Raw genomic sequence first — 17,535 nt, forward strand, 5'->3', positions numbered from 1 at the left:
CTCTTTTTGGAGGCCTCGGATCCGAAACTATTCTGCTTGCTATTCGGGACTGCTGTTGGCGACGTTCTGATTTAACATAACAACTGTTGTAGTGTCTTCTTCATTATGGGAAACGAGACTCCGGAATTCAGAGGGTTAGTCATCGTTGGCATCTTTCAACCTCTCTCCTTCTAAGGAATCCGTTCGGCTGCTCGCCTGCTCTCCGCGTACCTTCAACTCTTTCCAGGTATTGAGCGGCTCTACTCCCATAACGTCCAAGATGTTAATGGACAAGTTGTTATGACAGGTTTGCAAGACGAATTTCTCCGTGACGGGATCCTTGCAGTTCATTGCCTGATTGTGGAAGCGTTTGATGAAGGTATCCACTGACTCTCCGTCTTTTTGTTTCTCATCGAAGAGTGTCCTGATCGACACTTCGGCGTCATCATCGAAGAAATGAGCGAGGAACATGCTCTCCAGGTCCTCCCAGCTGTTAATGTTTCTGGGCTTGAGACGGCGGTACCAATCGAAGGCGGGCCCGCGAAGGGTGCCAACAAATGACCGGACCATCAGAGGCTCGTTGCCAGAGATCACTCCCAAATGGGACTTGAAATAGATCAGGTGCTGAGTGGGGGAACCCTTCCCGTCGAACGGCGTGAAGTTGATCAGGTTGAACTTTGCCGGATACCGGATCGAATCCCACTATTTTGGGTAAGGACACGGAATACCGGTCTTCTTCACCTCTCGAGCAGACATCAGGGCATCAATTTTGCTCTCGAGATCCTTCATCTTTTCGGCCTCATCTATATCTTGTTTTGGACAATTTTCGAGAGAAATAATGTGGCCACCCACATCTGAATCGCTACCCACTTGGTTAGCAGTGCTGCGACAGCTGGATTCACCTAGCTGATTTGACAAAGTTTGGATTTGTTGGTCGTGCATTTGTCTTATCTCCTGCATAGCCATTTCCATCTCAATCTTGAATGCCTCTTTCTGCTTGGCTAAGGCTTCCTCAACCATTTTGGTTACTTCCTCGGTATTAATCATAAACACTTCACGGGATTGTCCTGGACTGGATACCGTATTATCAGAATCGATTGCCGAGTTAGCATCTGATTCTTCATCATCCGAGGATAACCCTCTCTGCATTCTCTGATAATCCCTTTGTCTAATAGTTCCTGATCGTAACCGGGTTAGACGATGCGATACAAGCGGATCAGAGCTAGAAGGTCGAATCGATTTTCCCTTATCAACCATATTGATGGTAACCTCTGGGGGTTCGTCACCTTGAACGACCGATCGTTTCTTACGGAGACGCTTTTGATTGGACTTAGCCTTTTCGTTGGAGATCCTCTCAAATATCGAGACCCTCTGCGGAGCGGTCTTAGGGCAGCTACACGCTGATAATACTACCCTAATAATTTTGATACACGGACAGTGAGAGTCCGCTTCCCGGGTACTTCTCTTTCGAGATTTATTCGTACCCCCAGCCCGATAGTACAACTCATCGACGTTGCAGTCAGAGCAACCTATCGGCTGTTTACATGAATTCTCAGGTATAACGCATTCTTCTGTCTGACGTGTTTTCAGGAGTAACCTATCGGCTGTTTACATAAATTCTCAGGTATAACGCGTTCGTCTGTCTGACGCGTTTTCCTCTGAGTAAACATTGCCTTGTTGGCATCTACAGGAGTCACACGCTTGGAATCACACCTTTGTGAGGATGAAACCTTAACGGGCTCCTGATTTTTTGTAAGCACCGCCAAGCGGGCCGTTGCAGAAATCAATTTGTTAGGAGGTCGCGTACGACCCCCAGTCCGGATGTTGGCTCGAAGCTCCTTCAACGAACTCAAGCTTTCCTTAACAGGCGCTTTTCCTCGATCCTCGGGTAGAGCACCGATGCAATCCTTCAACGGGACTCTAGATTTGGGGAGATCCACGCTGTCATAGGGCTTCGCCGGAGGTGCGAGAGCAATAGGAACGGGATCTGGAGTTGACAAAGGCCGGAGAGCAGCCTCGGATGCTTTTGCCTTAGGCGCTAATTTGGCCTTTGGCATCCAACCTTGCTTAGATCTTGGTGGCTTTTTGACCACCTTTCCTTTCTGTAACTCCTGTGCATTCCGTACAAGGATCCTCGTCTGCGCTAGTAGTGCGCGGCGCTTGTGGATACGCTCCTCAAGAGTTGAACGAGTTCGTTTGACATGAACCCATTCGTTAGTAGGTGATTGGGAGGAGGTTCCCAAAGCTTGTTGCTGGAACACTTTGCGCCTTCTGCGTTTCAGATCCGCATCATAGCAGATCCCGTCAACAGGCTCCAAAGCCTTGGCAAATTGACGCGTGAGATGTTGACGGCGCCTTTGACGAGCCTTCTTCGTCAACACTGGTGCACATTCAACGGGCAACTCCTTGACTTTCGAGGGGTTGTCACGAACGTTGGATCTGGTTTCTTTGGAAGCCGGCGGATCGTTGCGAAGTGTAATTACAACAGCGACGGCGGAGAGATCGTCTTCTTGGGTCTTCAGACCTGGAGACCGACGGATCTTCTGGGAGGAGGAGGCCTTCCTGCACCTGCAAGGAGAGGCAGATCTGGAGGAGGAAGAGGAGGACTTTCTTACACAATGAAAATAAAAAGTTTACAACTTTATCAAACAAACGCAGAGATCGTTTATCGGTCTTCTGCTTGCGTGGGATCTTTGCCTGTGCCGGGGTTTATCCGTGGACCACCGTCGATCAGATCTGATTGCTAAAAAATTGGACAGAGCTTCGTCTATCCGCGAAGGGATTGAGAAACCGTAGCTCTTATCTCGGCGAAGCGAGATAATCACTCTTCTTAAGATTACCGCAACGGGATAATCCTAAGAAACGAACTGGGCTGCAGATCTAACTCCTCCTCCTCTCTGAAATCTGTGCACTTTAAGTCTTCAATCCGGCAGGGCTTCGCCGAGGCACGAGAATTCCAGATCTCCAAAAATGAGGCTCCGGGGCGAGTATTTATAGGCACGGGACGATTCTGAGTTGGAGACACCCCAGGGTGTCTCAAACTAGGCCAAGACACCCTAGGGTGTCTCAAACTGAGCCGAGACACCCTAGGGTGTCTCAAACTGGGCCGAGACACCTCGGGGTGTCTCATTCAGGCTGAGACGTCGTGTTATGTACACTTGATTGTTTCCGCCGTAAATTCTTCGTCCGAACTCGGATTTGAGTGATTCCAAGTGCGTTGGAAAGCTGACGAAGAGTTCTATAAGCTCCAATGATTAAATCATCCGCGGAATAAATGAGACACGAAGGGTATTTCACCGTTTGTGAACGATACGAGGTTCCCGATCGGTTCATATCTTCATCGTTCCGAAGTTCCGTTGTTTCACGTAGTTCGTCGGTTTACTTCAAGCGTTCACCGACATCAATCAAGCTTCTGTGAACCAGATCGTGACGTTCATCGTCATTTCTTAACACTGAGCTGTTCGTGGAGACCTATAGGCAATTTTCGATGCCTACACTTAATGCAATTTTTTAAGTGGATGTTTCCCTCAGTTCCAGAAAACAATTAAACAGTGTGTTGATTTTGATCTTCATTTTTTTGGGTGGAGTCTTGCTATCTTCTCTACGCATGCAGGGACCGCACGCGGATGTTTTGATCGGTATTTACCTGTTTGGTTGAAGTAAGCAGTAGTTTGAGCGTTACCAAAATATTAAATAGCACATAATGCGAGTTCTAAATTCAGGCCTATAAAGTATTAACCAGAGCGCATTGATGCATCAGCCTAAACCCAAAATCACAACCCCACCATAGGACCTACGAGCTTTATCACTCTACTTTAGTATCATATTAAGGTAGAATTGTATAATAACGACTCAAATGTGGCGCCGTTCAGCTTGTCAGGGATACATTGATTCCAATGATAAATCTAATCGTCCGATAATTACTTATTGATGATGGTTCTATTCAAATTGACGCCATTTTCTGACGGAAATAGTTTTCGTGATTCAGCACTGGAAAGCAAATCATGTAGGAAAAGCTTCAGAGTATCGTCGAGCTATACTATTGTCGAATACAAGTTTTAGGATTAATTGGAGATACGCACGCCCCTGCGCTAAGCTCCGTATACCCCTAGACCCTCTCTCTTATTGTCGTTCACACTTTTTGAACTCCGTATGATATCATGCTTCTTCTTCAGTGTTCTCCACTACCCATGCAAGTCATGAATCCTGTGTACCGACGCATCCACTCAATGGTAACTCTACATTAATTTACGTCAAGCTCCGCACGCGCGGGGTCATGCAACACCCGAGAAACAAAAGATACAATATTCCTGGAGAAACCTATGAATTTCAACACATTTCCTTCAATCTGGTAACTCAGAGGCCCTTTTTTTCTATTTGGGTTGGTGGGTGGGGGGGTGGAGATCATTAGAACCATCAGAAGAGAGGCAAGAGAAGCTGAAGAAGGTGATCAACCCCAGTACATGCAGTGAGGCAAGAGTAGAGCTTAAGGAGACAAATCCAATAACATGGACCCAAAGGAATCACCTAGTAAGTAGAAGAGTAAGCAGTAAAATAAGTGACAGGATTACAGAGTTCTCAGTTCCATAATTCTCATAATAATTCTCTCTTTTCAACACCTGTATAAATGACCCTAAACAACATACTTCTGCGACATTCCGCAGCAGTGCGACTCTTGACTACTTGGACGAGTATAGAACCATAAAAAGGAGTTGGATTTTAGTAGCAACTGGAATCTAATTTCTCAGCTTGGTTCAGGTTTACTCACTGTCAAAACTGATCTGAAGTAGATTGACAGATAGAACAAGAGAACAATAGCTCCAGAGCTTAGTTATATATGCAAAAAAAAGGATCCTGTTATGTTTACTAAGCTAATGGTATCACAAAATGCAAAAGCAGGACGAATTATAGTAAATTTATAAGACATGAGAGTGCAGTTCGATTGCAGTTCAGGAAAAGAGATGAAGTCTAGAGATACTTTATAGTCACACCTTTTCCATTGTTGACATAAAACAACTGGAAATAAAAAACTGACTATCACGAAACATATGCATGACAATTATAGCAGAAATAGAGCTGACCTTACATAAAGTTCAGAATTCCTAATGTTTGTTGCAATAAAACAATGTGACACACCTATATACAGTTTCATTATAAGATCATATAACCAGCACAAAGGTTATTTCTATATATGGAAAGCATAACTGTTTTTCATTATACCCCAAATTATTGTAATATCAAAATTTCCCCCAAAATTGATTCTTCCCTTGATTTTATCTGAGAATTTAGTTGGAAAATTCAGTAATATTTTATTAAACTAGTCCACTTATTTAATAAATTCATAAAGTATCTTTATGAAACAATAACAACAAAGCCTAGTATCTCCATTTTGGGTTTGGTTACATGAGTCCTGTTCTTATTAAAACTTTAAAACTTGATTAATTTTAAAACAATCCTCCGTGTGGGCACACCTAACACCCCCTCCCCCCCCCCCAACACCCTAAAAAGAAGAATACACACGCAGCACGTAATGACACCTCTCATTCCATTGCTTATGAAATTCAGAAACAGGATTTGCAACTTAACAGGTTTGTAAATTTGGAACCTAAAATTATAACTTGGGGCTTCGAAAATCCTTTTTTTCTGTTACGATTCGTTTTTAGTAACACATATGTCATATCCACCTCTCTATACACACATGCACACAAACATCATAATGGGGAAAAATAACTTGCATCGCCACACCCCATTTTTATTAACACACCTCGGTCGGTCCTTTACTACACACACGCACACGCACAAAACACAAACACCACAATGGAGGGAATACCTCGCACGGCCGCACCCCTAAAAGATGGTCTATCCATTTTCCTTGTAGAGCAATGAAAAATTTTACTCTTCACCTTATAAGATTTGATTTTTATTTTAGCCCAAAGACTACATAAGAGACCAAGAATCACAAGACGCAACGCAATGAATCAAGCAAATTATTGAGGACAAGTTATTGCAAGCTCTTTACAAAAATAGTTCTAAAATATGAAATTTAAAGACATAACCCAAATAAGCATTGCCGTCTCTCATCACAACTCATTATTTAATTTGAACCCAACAATCTAACAAATGCTGCAAAATAGTATTCCACACAACACACTAAAAGTAATAATAATCACATGAGCTCGAGCAAGAATAATCCAGTGTAGCAAAAACAACATCTCCTCGCAAGAGCACATTAAGCTATATTCTTCGATGTAATCCGACAATGTATCCGCCAAGCACAAAACTCACCTCACTTCAACCACAGCGCGAGCAAACTCCCAGCGGAAACCCCGATCACGCAACAAACAGAAGCAACCCGAATCCTCAAGAAGAGGACTCGGAGGCTCTTGGCCGACTGAAGGCTCAGCGTCAAGATCTGCAGCCTCCCCTGCTCCTCCATCTTCTGAAAGAAGCTCATGGGCTTGAGGCTCCTCCTCATCAAGAAGGCCACCGAGAAGGGGAAAGCGAAGGCCGCCAGGCCCTGGACCGAGACCACGTCGGCCGCCTTCGAAGAGTAGGCGACGTAAGCGCCGAGGCCGAGGTGGGCGAACCCTAGGAGGGCCAGAGAAGAGCTGAGGTCGTAGATTGACTATAGTCAGGCTGAGGGTTAGGGTTAGGGTTAGGGTTAGGGGTAGGGTTAGGTTTTGGGTCTGGACTGGATGAGAAGGGTCTGAAAAAGGGGACGGGGTTAGGGTTTCGGAAGTGGCTGGTGGGTATCGAATTAGGGAAGGGTTTGAGGAGGAGCAGGGGCTTGGGATTAGGGTTTTGGATGAGAGGGAGGATCTTGGAGGAGCTTAGTATTAGTCTGCGCGAGAGAGAAGAGGCCATTCGGGCGGGGTGGGGGCAAGATGGTTGTCAGAATCTGCTAAAACACTTCAAATGGGGTCCAAAGTCAAAATGTTAATCCCCCCTCTTCCATTACCCACTGGTTGCTACGTTGAGTGAATTAGCATTTGTAAGAGCTTCTCCAACAGTTTCCCCGAAAATTTCTTTAAAATGAGAAAGCAAAAGTCATATTCTTTAAATTATTTTTACTCCAACTCCAACAGCTTCCCCATTTTAAAGAATCTTGTATTTATTACAATAATAAAAACATTCTACATCCCTATTTTGGAATGCTCTTTATGCATTGGAACTTCCCCTATAGCTTTTTTTGTAATTACGGATTTTATTTTATATTTATTTTCTCCTCCAACCCGTTTTGAAAAACATGCTGCATTTATGACAAAACTCTCCCCAAATATTTAAAGAATGCCCCAGATTTGGGGAAGACTCCCCTTTTTTTCTCCTCTATCCCTATTTTGGGGAATGAGATGGGAAATTTGTTGGACAAAAAAAAAAGCTCAAAATTCTCCAAAAGTGAGAATACCAATAAAATGGGGAAGCTGTTGGAGATGCTCTAAAAGAGTTAATCGCAATTTAATGCCCTAAACTTTCGTCCAATTTTAGTTTTGATATCTTACGATTCAATGGAGCTAAAATAGGAGCTAAATATCTTATAATGTCCATTACTTCCCAATTTTATACTTTATTGACATTTAAATACCCTATATTTTTTCAAAAGTGGGATTTTGCTACTTTTCTCAGCTAAATGTCGGAGTATTATCGTCAATTGATAATTACCAAGATTTTTTTGGCAATCCCCTCTCTCCCATTACCCACCAGTCTTTCTACGCTATGACAATTTAATGTCCTAAAGTTTCTTCCAATTTTAGTTTTGATATTTTATGATTTCAATGTAGCTAAAATAGCACTTAAATATCTTATAATGTCCATTACTTCCCAATTTTATACGTTATTGACATTTAAATACCCTATATTTTTTCAAAAGTCTCTTTGTTGGATGCCCAAGCATCTTGTGATAGAGGCAATAGTTAGGATCATCTACTTTTCCAACCTCTTCAGGTCTCTTTACTTCAAGAAGTTTCAACTTGTTATTCTTCTGAAGTAACTTGAACTGAGTAACCACATGATCATCCTTGAAAGAGTATTGTTTGGCTGCTCTCGGCAGACCCGATGCCTTGCCCTGCTTAGCAGGTGGCATTCGAGTATTAGTATTAGTGGCCAGGATATCATTTCCCTTTGATTGGGGAGCATTACCTTGACTGCGTTGTACCAGCTGCCTCTGTTTACTTGTCTATTCAGCTTTGATCCGGACAACAATTTCTTCTGCTTGTTCTCCTTGAGAGACCAGCTATTTCCAGGAACGACACATTGTAACTCACATTTGAGCTAGGAGGTTGGTCTGCAAATTATGTCGACAGGTTTCCACCAGAGTAGCTTGTGTCATACCCGAAGGATATCATAGGGCCATGCCTCAGAATCTTTCTATGAAGGCTTTAATAGACTCTCCCTTCATCTGTTTGGTGGCAAGAAGGGTAGGGATGGAGACTTCTGTGTCATCTTCGAAGAACCTAGCCAGAAATAGTCTTTCTAAATCTATCCACTTTTGAATAGATCCGACAGGAAGTTTCATGAACTATTCAAAGGCAACCCCCTTGAGGGTGCTAATGAATAAACGAGTCAATATGGAGTCATTTGATATCACATTCACAGTATATAACTTGAAATAGTAGATATGTTGGTTCGGTGACTCTGTGCCATCAAAAGCTTTCAGAGTAGGGGTTTTAAATCTGGGAGGATAAGGGGTTGCATCCTATTTAGAGGGATAAGGCCTCATAACTCCTTCCTCTTGGAGCTCGCTTATGTTAGCAATAGCATTGAGGCGGGCTTCTAATTCTTCCATCCTGGCTGATTGAGGATTTTGTTCATTCTCGGCCTCTTTTTCCTCTTCAGAGGAAGATTCTATGTGATGGGCTTCTTGATCAGAAGTCTCAAACACTTTCTCTTTCCCCTTTGATGAAGATGCTCTTACTCGTTGGGAGGATTCATGCCGAGGTGGTGAGTCTGCTTTTTGAGGTTTGGCCTTATTTGCAATGATCCGGGCCATCAAGGCTCGGAGTTCGTTGATGGTCTCTTGCTGAGATCTGATCATGGCTTGCTTCTCATCGAGTCTCTTCATGAGATCTTCAAGATTCCCTGCCATGTAAATGAAACTCTCATGTTCAACGAAAGAACTAGAGGATTGAGACTCTGCGATGGCTGAATATTCATCATCAGAATTTTTTCCTTTAGCTAATCTCCGATAATTGATATAGCTAATCTCCGATAATTAATAGGGGGAATGACTCCCGTACGAGTCCAAGTGTGTTGGTAGATTCCTTCGAACTCATTCAATATTTCTTTAACACTCGGAGAACGATTCGTCTCTGATTCATCGGAACTAGGGATTGGTGATTTCCCTCTACCGACCATATTGTTAGTAACCCCAAGATATTCATCCTCTAAGTTCTCGTCTTGTAGGAACGTCGTCGCTTGTTGGGCAGGGCAACGTTCGTCAGTCGGTCAAACACCAAGATTCTTGATGTAGGTGCATAGCATTGGCACCCTGAGAGGACCACAGAAATCAGTCGTTCACATTGACATGAATGAGTGACCTGTTGCACGGGTCTTTCTCTCAGTATGAGCTTTCTTAAATCGGAGACTTGAATCCATGTTGGTCCTTTTGAACGCGACGTATCACATCGTATTTTGTATTAGGAACGCGAGGGTCGCGTTTAAGAATGGGAATGCGAGGGTCGCATTTTGCTTGAGGAACGTGAATGTCGCATTTTAATTGATCAACGCGGGCTTGAGGTCTGTATTTTGTTAACGTTCCATTGAGGGTCGCATTTTGGTTGAGCAACGCAGCCCTGAGGTCCGCGTTTTTCTTGTGAAACACTCCCTTAAGGGTTGCGTTCAACTTGGCTTGCGCGAGACTCATGCTTGTGTTGGCCTTTTTGTTTTGATGATGTTTTAACAAACAATTTACAATTAATATTATTTGTCTAGTGTTTGTGTTTTTGTATTTATTCTAGACAAACAATCAGTCAGAGGTTGAATGGAATTACGCCATAACGATCATATCAAATGGAGGTTGGCGGAAATAGTGGAGTGAAGCAATGCAATTCAAGTGAAAGATTCAAGTTCAAGCTTCATCCATAAAGTTTACCAAGAAGAGCAAATTAAAGATCAATCAAGCTTGGGTAAATAGTTTAGGTGTTATATTATGTGTGTTTGATACTTTAAGCTCAATCATATACACACATACACGTTTTGGTTTTATAGTTTTTAAGTTTATATAAATATGAAACAAATATATTATTTATATACATATATACATATTTCATATTTATCATTTTTGGTTTTGGTAAACAATGTGTTTAGCCACATAAACATGAAAACTTAAAAACACTTATAAATATATATTTTCATGTTTTGAACGGTTTACAAAATAAATTATATCTCACAAATGGGAAATTAAATTTGGGAAATTATTATTCTAACATGTTATATTACATGTTTACAAATATTTCCAAACTTTTATCATTTTTGGAGTTGATTTATTATGCTAAATTGATTTTACAAAATCGGGTGTTTCAGCAGTTTTTAGAATCTATAATATCTATGTTCAAAAAATTATTTCTTTCAACTGGGAAGTTATATTTTAGAAATTATTTCTCTAATATGTTTATATACATGTTTATAAATGTCTCTAAAAATATAATTATTTTTAGAGTTGATTTACTATTTTTAATTGATTTTAAAAAGCCACATATACAAATTTTCAGAATGATGGATTTTGGGGTATTTTGGTCTTTTCAGCCTATAACGGCTAGTAACGGCTAATTTTTATTTTTATGGGGTTTTAGGGGTTTTTGGCTGGTTTAAGAGGCTATAAAAGCCCTTAACTTTCATTGTTTCTCATGAATGTTTATGAGAGTTTCAAAACAAGTTTACAAGTGTTTTAGTTTGTTTTAAGTGTGTTTAAAGTTTGGTTTTCAAGTGAAGAAAGTTTCATAAGAGGAGAAGATCATCCTTTAGTGTTTTGGGCTTCAATTTTACATCTCTCCATCTTGTTATTTAGAGAAGTTTTCCTAAACTCAATTTATAGCTTCATATATATTTATTGTTGATCATCATTTTCATTAAGCTAGAGTTTTATTGAGTTTAGTTTGTTTTGATTATACTCTTTGTTCACACACGATCTATTGAGCTTATTGTATTTGCATACATAGAATAATTTAGGGCTGTGGGTTTGTGACTTAGAGAGTGAGCTTTCATTATGTTCTCATCCATACTAGAGAACAAATTATCGTTATTGAGCATTCATTGTGAGGATACACTTTGTAATATACTTGTACACCGAGAGGAGTGTGATGAGAGACGAGATCGTCCCAAGAGTAGTGATATTGGTAGTAAAGTCTAGGGAGATATTGTAAATCCGAGCACTTGAGAAAGACATGGGCTAGAGACCAACACTTAGAGGGTGTAGAGTGTGATTGCAAAAGTGTGAGTTATAAAGTTTTCGGTGAGCTAGAAAATCGAGTGTGAGGTGTAAACATTTTTGGGTGAGCGTTGAAAACCCAGTGTGATAGTGGTTTTCTCCCCAGGAGTGGGGAGTGGAGACGTAGGATGTAAGGTCCGAACTCTGTGATTATTTGCTTGTGTTTAAGTTTGTCATTGGCGCATTCTCTTTTGTGTTTATCTTATATCACCATTGTCTATTACTCTTTGTGTATATTGCCCAATCACATTTGTAGTTTGTTTATTTTGCTCTTTGTTTATATTGCTTATCCTTGCATATAATTATCACATATCATATTTGCTAGGATAACTAGTTAATAAGTTTTAAATTGGCATAAATCGGATTAAATTAGCATAAGACCCTATTCACCCCCTCCCCTCTAGAGTTCTTTCTTAGTGGAATTAGGGTCTAATAATTGGTATCAGAGCTTGGTGCTCTTTGATTTAAGGTCTAATCACCTTGAGTTAAAGATCCAAGTTATCTTATATTGCTAATATTGTTTAGATTTCCTTTGTTATCTTGCTTTCACATATATACATATTTTATGGATATGCATGTTGCACCGTGTTTATGCTATGATGTTAATATTGCTCCAACACAAAAATTTCCCTTATGCTCAATAGTTCTTTAGATTTAAAATATTTATTAAATCTAAAAATATCGATTTATGAGAAGTTATTGATAATGCTTATATTGTGCCCATTTTGGAGAAATTCAAGTGGAGCAATCATGATAAAAGAATGTTTATAATGAACAAGTTAGTATTAGAATTTTTTTCTTAATGCCTTTGAACCATGTATTTCTAATGAACTTACTCATTTTGATAGTGATTACACAATATGGAAACTTTTTGAAGCACATCAGGGAGACTTAGAGGAGATTCGACGTGTTGTGATGGAATCGACTTTAAGTGATAGTGGAGCATCATGCATACGGCCACTAGGTGATAGCCCTACTGTGGTATGCGATTCAGAATTCGAATATGAATTATCTATTAGTGAACTCGCATGTGCATATAAAAAATTAATGAATGCCTATAAGAAATTGCATCATAATTTTATTGATTTAAAAAGCAAGCATGTTAATTTAAAATCCGATCATGAGTTGCTAGCTTCCAAATTGGATATCATTGAAAAAGAAAATATAATGCTTAAAAAAAACAATGATATGTTAAGTTTAAAAAATGAAAAATTAAACTCATCTCTTGCTAGCTTATCTCATGCTAAGATTGATGCCATGCTAGAGGCAGAAACAATTAGAAATGAATTTGATTCTTTTAAGAATAATCATGTTTGCTCTATTTCTAGTGTTAATGCATATGTGCCTAATGATGAGTTGAATGTTATTAAAAATCGTATTTCATCTTTAGATTCAACTCTTAATACATACATTGATAATCATAAGAAGCTTATGAATATGTGTGCTAAGTCTAATGCTACTACATCTAAACATCCCATACATCATGCACACATATATAGTAAAGTTTACAAGTGTTCTATTTGTGGCTGTAAAGGCTATTTAGCTAAATTTTGCTATAATGCACATAAACCAAAGAATGCTAATGTTATTGCTCCATATGCATCTCATCAAGTTTTCTCATCACACTCACATAAACATGCACCATTTGTTCATCATAAGCATGCTCATGTGTTTAAGTGTGAATATTGTGGAAGATTTGGTCATTTAGCCAAATATTATTGTAGGCATAAAAAATTGACTATGAGTTCCCACACGCAGCTTAAGACAAAGAGAACATGATGAATGACATCATCCGAGTCAAAGAAGTTTATCTGACGATGATGAAACGCATGAAGCGAATCGGTAAAAGCGCACAAGTCAACAAATTAATGAAACACGTGTAAAGGGGAAAGCAAGTGAACCGAAGGAAATGCAAATAGCCAAAAGAGTCAAAAAGACATAACAACTGACCAGAAGACTCGCACAGCTTCGAGTCACCAAATGGTGACTCGCACAGCTCCGAGTCACCAAATGGTGACTTTCATACCTCCGAGTCACCACGACTATATGGGCCTCCCAAACCTCCCAAACACGGATTTTGATGTTTTTTTAAGGATTCTAAGGTTCCAGGACGACAAAAAGCCTATAAATAAAACACTTAATCTTATCAAAAAACATGACGACAAAAGCCTATAAATAAAAGCCCAAGGTCTTCATTGGAGAGGATCTAAAATCTGAGGGCGAGGTGCTGTCCAATTGAACAGTAGACCACGAATTTCAGAGGAGAATTGTCAGATCTTGGCAAACTTTTTTATAAAGAAAAAGCCTTCGAAAAATTTGAGAATCTCTCTCCCTCTTTCCTCCGGATCAAACTTTGTTTTGATCTCGAGAAGAGCCACAATCTCACTTGGTCGTGATTATCACTGCTGCGATTATTTCCTTCGTGAAACAAGAGCATAATTAAACTTGTAAACTGGATCTGATCTGCGATGGTCTACAGACTAACGCGTCCCCGGCACAGGCAAATATCTCACGTAAAGCAACAAGAGATAAACTACTGCTGTATTTTGTTGGATAAAGTTGTAATCTTTAACTTTCATTGTGTAAGAAGATCTTATAAAAAGATCGTTTTTTCTTTCAGTTTAAACTTGTAATCGATAAATGATGTAACAGGTTTAATGATAATGAAAACGACAACTTTTGACGAAAACAATTGTTTTGATTTAAAAAGAGTTTCACATTTGCAAAAAGATTTTAGGAATCATTTTTGTTTGCAAATGTTCCACGTGCACAAATAAATGGTCAACATAAGCAAGTGCACCCTTTTTATTGCACTTATTACAATCGGATGGGTCATTTGAGTAATTATTGCTATCACCGATCTCGTGCACCACGTGCACCCAAATGAGATCATTACCCTAGAGCTTTGAGTTTTAATGATAGGGGTCATGTCCCTAAACAATCCGGCACAAAAAAATGATTGGGTACCAAAATCCTTTTAAACCAAGATTTTAATATTTTCATTTTTTATTAATTCTTGGTTTTTGAAAAACATGTTTTAAGTAAATAATTTTATTTTTATTCTTTTGGCTTTGATTGTCATGAGAGGTTTATGTTTGAGCAACCCCCAGATTTATTAGGTGTTTATTTCTCAAATCGTGTTTACTGGGTACTATATGTTTATAATGGTTGGAACAAGAGCTTGATATGATTGTCTCTCTTGCCTTTTCTTTGTCAAAAAATGATATCAATTTATTTTTATGGGATTTAAATCTTGATTTATGATTTTATTTGAGTGATTTGTTTTCATTTGAAAACTTTTTCATGATTCTCATGTACTCTTTCATAATGATATATCTATATGTGTTCTCATTGTCTTTTTGTATGTGAGTTATACTTAGCATGTTGTCATCTATTCTTGCTCACATGTTTGCCTTGGTCATCATTGCATATATTTCATTAAGGCTTTTTGATAGGGGGAGCTATTCCCTATTATTTGTTTCTATACTCACCATACTTATAGGTAGGGGGAGCTTTCACTTTTTTATTTCTTTATATCCTCATTTTTGATGTTGCCAAAGGGGGAGAAATATTATGAGTATATTTTGCTTGTTTTTATGTATGATAATCATAATTCATATATTCATTTTGTATCATGCATATCTCTTTTTATAAATTATTTGTCATCATCAAAAAGGGGAAGATTGTTAGCCTTTTTGTTTTGATGATGTTTTAACAAATAATTTATAATTAATATTATTTGTCTAGTGTTTATGTTTTTGTATTTATTCTAGACAAACAATCAGTCGGAGGTTGGATGGAATTGCGCCATAACAATCATATCAAATTGAGGTTGGCAGAAATATTAGAGTGAAGCAATACAATTCAAGTCAAAGATTCAAGTTCAAGCTTCATCGCAAAGTTTACCAAGAAGACCATATTGAAGATCAATCAAGCTTTGGTAAATAGTTTAGGTGTTATATTACGTGTGTTTGATACTTTAAGCTCAATCATATACACACATACACATTTTGGTTTTATAGTTTTTAAGTTTATATAAATATGAAACAAATATACTTATTTATATACGTACATACATGTTTCATATTTATCATTTTTGGTTTTGGTAAACAATGTGTTTAGCCACATAAACATGAAAACTTAACAACACTTATATAAATATATTTTTATGTTTTGAACGGTTTACAAAATAAATTATATCTCACAAATGGGAAATGAAATTTGAGAAATTCTTATTCTAACATGTACAGAAATTCTTATTCTAACATGTTCTATTACATGTTTACAAACATTTTCAAAAATTTTATTATTTTTAGAATTGATTTACTATGCTGAATTGATTTTATAAAATCGGGTGTTTCAGCAGTTTTCAGAATCTATAATATCTGTGTTCAAATAATTATTTCTCTCAACAAGGAAGTGATATTTATAAATTCTTTATCTAACATGTTCATATACATATCTATAAACTTCTCTCAAAATATAATTATTTATGGTGTTGATTTACTATTTTTAATTGAGTTTACAAAGCCAGATACGCAAATTTTCAGAATGCTGGATTTTGGGGTATTTTGGTCTTTTCAGCCTATAACGGCTAGTTTTTGTTTTTGTGGGTTTTTAGGGGGTTTTGTCTAGCTTAAGAGGCTATAAAAATCTCTTAACTTTCATTGTTTCTCATGGATGTTTATGAGAGTTTTAAAACAAGTTTATAAGTGTTTTAGTTTGTTTTAAGTATGTTTAAAGTTTGGTTTTCAAGTGAAGAAAGTTTCACAAGAGGAGAAGATCATCCTTTGGTGTTTTGGGCTTCAATTTCACATCTCTCCATCTTATTATTTAGAGAAGTTTTCCTAAACTCAATTTCTAGCTTCATATATATATATTTATTGTTGATCATCATTTTCATTAAGCTAGAGTTTTATTGAGTTTAGTTTGTTTTGATTATACTCTTTGTTCACACACAACCTATTGAGCTTATTGTATTTGCATACATGGTATAATTTAGGGTTGTGGGTTTGTGACTTAGAGAGTGAGCTTTCATTATGTTCTCATTCATACTAGAGAACAAATTATTGTTATTGAGTCTTCATTGTGAGGATATACTTTGTAATATACTTGTACACCGAGAGAAGTGTGTGCTGAGAGATGGGGTCGTCCTAAGAGGAGTGGCGTCAGTAGTAAAGCCTAGGGAAAAGTTGTAAATCCGAGTGCTTGAGGGAGACACGGGCTAGAGACCAACACTTAGAGGGTGTAGAGTGTGATTGCAAAAGTGTGAGTTGTAAAGTTTTCGGTGAGCTAGAAAACTGAGTATGAGGTGTAAATATTTTTGGGTGAGCGTTAAAAACCTGATGTGATAGTGGTTTTCTTCCCGAGATTGGGGAGCGGAGACGTAGGACAGAAGGTCCGAACTCCGTGATTATTTGCTTGTGTTTAAGTTTGTCATTGGCGCATTCTCTTTTGTGTTTATCTTATATCTCCATTGCCTATTACTCTTTGTGTATATTTCCCTTTCACATTTGTAGTTTATTTATTTTACTCTTTGTTTATATTGCTTATCCTTACATATAATTATTGCATATCATATTTTCTAGGATAACTAGTTAATAAGTTTTAAATTGGTATAAATCAGATTAGATTAGCATAAGACCCTATTCACCCCCCCTCTAGGGTTCTTTCCTAGTGGCATTAGGGTCTAACAGCTTGGGCACATAAACGTGGGACTAGCGTTCTAAAGCAGAAATGCGGGGCTCGTGTTGAGGTTCACAAACACGGAGCTCGCTTTGATTGAAGGATTGGCTTTCTCGGAGCTTTGCTCGTCGTAGGGATCTCCTCTTTCGTCGAACAGCGTTCTTCTTAGTCTGTTTCAAGGCTTTTGCAGCGTCACTATTTGTATTGATCTAGTTTGTCTCTGCAATGGGCCTCTTGTGACCCGATACCCTTTGTTTAGGCACGGGCGTAGAATCTTCTACTCGATTGACGAGTTTAGCTAAAACTGAGTCTTCTCCTTCAGAGGAGAGGCTATCCAGACAGTCTAGTCCATGGGAGAGATCCCCCTTTGGTGAGTCATCCACAATTGGAGCTTTAGTCTCTTTAGGTACTTTGCGGATCTTACACATAGCCTGGGGCTAAGGGATCTG

The sequence above is a fragment of the Asparagus officinalis genome, chromosome 5 (genome assembly GCF_001876935.1).
Source record: "Asparagus officinalis chromosome 5, Aspof.V1, whole genome shotgun sequence".
In the NCBI taxonomy this organism is placed as follows: Eukaryota; Viridiplantae; Streptophyta; class Magnoliopsida; order Asparagales; family Asparagaceae; genus Asparagus; species Asparagus officinalis.